The 5,000-nt window shown below is 27.9% G+C and overlaps 1 pseudogene; it reads right to left on the reverse strand.

Annotated features, from left to right (window-relative positions):
- LOC137633308 (uncharacterized) overlaps nt 1–5,000 on the reverse strand; it is a 173,257-nt pseudogene that overhangs the window by 38,305 nt on the left and 129,952 nt on the right.

The raw sequence follows: 5,000 nt of genomic DNA on the forward strand, positions 1-5,000 counted from the left end.
GGAAAGTAGGAATGAAAATAATTATTACCATGATTTCATGGTTAGGTTTTACATGCTAAGAAAGAAAACTGAATAATAAGGAAAACTCTAAATATATAATAACTGAAGTTTATCCATAAGTTATTCTAAAATTGAAAATTACCTTTAAATTTTAATCCAAAATAAGTTGCCCTTAAATTTTAACTTAAGAATTAAAATCGCATAATAAATAAAAGTAGAGAATATATATAGCAACAGCGTTATCCTTAGGTTATCCTAAAATTAAATTTATATTTTTATCGAAAATAAGTTTCCCTTAAATTTTAACTTGAGAATTAAAATCACATAATAAATAAAAGTAGAGAATATGTATAATAACAACGTTACCCTTAAGTTATCCTAAAATTAACTTTATACTTTTATCCAAAATAAATTTCCCTTGAATTTTGACCTAAGAATTAAAATCACATAATAAATAAAAGTAGGGAATATATATAATAACAACGTTATCCTTAAGTTATCCTAAAAATTAACTATACTTTTATCTAAAATAAGTTTCCCTTGAATTTTGACCTAAGAATTAAAATCACATAAATAAAAGTAGAGAATATATATAATAACAACGTTATCATTAAGTTATCATAAATTTAACTTTATACTTTTATCCAAAATAAGTTTCCCTTGAATTTTGACCTAAGAATTAAAACCACATAAATAAAAGTAGAGAATATATATAATAACAACGTTATCCTTAAGTTATCCTAAAATAAACTTTATACTTTTATCCAAAATAAGTTTCCCTTGAATTTTGACTTAAGAATTAAAATCACATAATAAATAAAAGTAGAGAATATATATAATAACAACGTTATCCTTAAGTTATATTAAAATGAACTTTATACTTTTATCCAAAATAAGTTTCCCTTGAATTTTAACTTAAGAATTAAAATCACATAATAAATAAAAGTAGAAAATATATATACTAACAATGTTATCCTTAAGTTATCCTAAAATTAACTCTATACTATTATCCAAAATAAGTTTCCCTTGGATTTGGACCTAAGAAATGGATAACAAATAAAAATAGATAATATATATATAACAACTATATCCATAAGTCATACTAAAATATTATCCAAAATAAGTTTCCCTTGGATTTGGAACTAAGAAATGGATAAGAAATAAAAGTAGATAATATATATAACTATATCCATACGTCATATTAAAATAAACTCTATACTATTTTCCAAAATAAGTTTCCCTTGGAATTGGACCTAAGAATTAAAAATGGATAACAAATAAAAGTAGAGAAATTACAATAAATGGGATTAAGGAGACCAAGAAAAGTATCCAGAGCCTCCATTGCGTATTCATCATCTCCCTCCTCCTCCTCCTCCTCCTCCTCCTCCTCCTCCTCTTCCCCCTCCATCTCCATGTCAATCCCTTCGAGGAGTTCCAGGGAGGAGGCCTTTTCGACGTCCTTGTCTGTCCCTGAAGAGGAGGATGGGTAATCTGGCGGGAGGGAAGGTAATAACAACAATGACAACAATAACAACAACATACATAAACAATGACATGTTGGGCGTCTCTCAGCGTATTGAGACTTGTGGTCAAGAGCAGTCACTGAAGGATTTATTGTCCTGGATCTCTCAAGTTTTCTTAACGGGGAATGGGATTACTTTTTGTGTCTTTCTTAGTTTTTATTTATTCATATATATAGTGTATATATACTGTATATATATTATATATATATATGTATATATATATATAGATATATATATGAATATATATATATATATATATATATATACTGTATATATATATATATATATATATATATATATACACAGTATATATATATATATATATATATATATATATATATATATATATATATATATATATATATATATGTATATATATATATATATATATATATATGTATATATATATATATATATATATATATATACTGTGTATATATATATATATATATATATATATATATATATATATATATATATATATATATATCTTGTTCCCGTTCAAAGTATCTCGATAATTATGTATTTGTGCACATATATTCATATTTATTTTTATGTTTTACTGTTTACTTCAACGTTTATTAATTTGAAGATTCTTCTATAATCTTTACAATGATAATAGGTTATTTATTGTACATTTATTTATTTAATTCATTCATAGTTTTCCAGAAACTATACGTGTAATTTTATCATGATAAACACAAATATAGTAAATATAGAAAAATACAGCGAAATTAATAACAAATCCTTTGAGATATTAGACTTGGGCTTCGTTTTTTTTTTTTTTTTTTTTTTTTTTTTTTGTATAATCTTGTTAATAATATTTACCAAAAACAGTTATGGATTTTTTCTTTACAGTAAGAAATTACTTGACACGTTAATTTGCTCTGCAAAGCAAGGAAAAAAATTCTAACAATACGATTTATTTCAAAAGATTCGGACAACGAAAAAATATCCCATAAACCGTAAAAAAAAACTTCGAGATCACTGAATAAATAGAGGTAATAATAGAACGAGAAGCAAAATGATAAACACAGTAAAAGATAGATTCACAAGAGATATCTGACAAATGTTAAATTAATGGACATTAAAAAAGTAAGATGCAAAAAAGGCCAATGCATGCGGCAATACAAGAGTGCAAGTGCGTGGTGCAGGTGAAAATGCAGTACATTATAGATTGACAAGACTGTAATTTGAAAGATTCAGATAGACTGACCTTCATATGACACGAAGACACACACACACACATACACACTTACATGTATTCTGGTATACTGAATCATTATTCGACGTCTTTATAGATAATCATTCACATAGATATTTTTAAATCTGAATTTTAATATTTATTGTATCTAGTAAATAGAATCTTATTTATTGATTCCTGTTACAGTATGTAGGGGCGTATCTAGAAATTTTGGGGTGGGGGAGCGGATATTAGTTAGTAAAAAGTCTATATACTTTTATTTTCTGACCCTTCTCTTAGAGGCCCGGGTGGGAATTTTCGCAACCTCCCCCCCCCCCCCTTTAGCTACGCCACTGGCAATATGAAAAACATAACTATGTGAATATTCATACGTATAAAGACTTCGATATATTTCTTTGACAATTCATTACTATGAAGATCTGTGCATACCTTTTTCATAATATATTCCAATGAAGACTTAGATACTTTTACCATTCATACATGTATATACTTCGGAATATATTTTTCCATTTCATTCCTATTAAGAATCATGCATTCCTATAAAGATTTGTAGATATTTCTTTGACGAGTCAGTGCTATAAAGACTTGCAAATACTTCATTGACTATACATTTTACGATATATTCTCATAAAACTTGTAACTGCGTAGAAAATTAATTACCAAAGAGACTTGTAAATACATTATTGACCAATCATTCCTTTAAAGACGACTGAATATATTATTATCATTCATTCCTATGAAAACTGACGGAAATATCATTCATTTTTATGAAAAATGACGGGAATATCATTAATTTCTATGAAAACTGACGGGAATATCATTCATTCCTATGAAAACTGACGGGAATATCATTCATTCCTATGAAAACTGACGAGAATATTATATCATTCCTATGAAAACTGACGGGAATATCATTCATTCCTATGAAAACTGACGAGAATATTATATCATTCCTATGAAAACCGACAGGAATATCATTCATTCCTATGAGAACTAACGGGAATATCAATCATCACTATGAAAACTGACGGGAATATTATATCATTCCTATGAAAACTGACGGGAATATCATTCATTCCTATGAAAACTGACGGGAATATCATTCATTCCTATGAAAATGACGGGAATATTATATCATTCCTATGAAAACTGACGGGAATATCATTCATTCCTATGAAAACTGACGAGAATATTATATCATTCCTATGAAAACTGACGGGAATATCATTCATTCCTATGAAAACTGACGAGAATATTATATCATTCCTATGAAAACTGACGGGAATATCATTCATTCCTATGAAAACTGACGGGAATATGATTCATTCCTATGAAAACTGACGGGAATATCATTCATTCCTATGAAAACTGACGTGAATATTATAGCATTCCTATGAAAACTGACGGGAATATGATTCATTCCTATGAAAACTGACGGGAATATCATTCATTCCTATGAAAACTGACGGGAATATCATTATTCCTATGAAAACTGACGGGAATATCAATCATCACTATGAAGACTGACGAGAATATTATATCATTCCTATGAAAACTGACGGGAATATCATTAATTTCTATGAAAACTGACGGAAATATCATATCATTCTTATGAAAACTGACGGGAATATCATTAATTTCTATGAAAACTGACGGGAATATCATTCATTCCTATGAAAATGACGGGAATATTATATCATTCCTATGAAAACTGACGGGAATATCATTATTCCTATGAAAACTGACGGGAATATCAATCATCACTATGAAGACTGACGAGAATATTATATCATTCCTATGAAAACTGACGGGAATATCATTCATTCCTATGAAAACTGACGAGAATATTATATCATTCCTATGAAAACTGACGGAAATATCATTAATTTCTATGAAAATGACGGGAATATTATATCATACCTATGAAAACTGACGGGAATATCATTCATTCCTATGAAAATGACGGGAATATTATATCATTCCTATGAAAACTGACGGGAATATCATTCATTCCTATGAAAACTGACGAGAATATTATATCATTCCTATGAAAACTGACGGGAATATCATTCATTCCTATGAAAACTGACGGAAATATCATTAATTTCTATGAAAATGACGGGAATATTATATCATACCTATGAAAACTGACGGGAATATCATTAATTTCTATGAAAATGACGGGAATATTATATCATTCCTATGAAAACTGACGGGAATATGATTCATTCCGATGAAAACTGACGGGAATATCATTCATTCCTATGAAAACT

Source organism: Palaemon carinicauda, chromosome 42 (genome assembly GCF_036898095.1).
Source record: "Palaemon carinicauda isolate YSFRI2023 chromosome 42, ASM3689809v2, whole genome shotgun sequence".
NCBI lineage: Eukaryota > Metazoa > Arthropoda > Malacostraca > Decapoda > Palaemonidae > Palaemon > Palaemon carinicauda.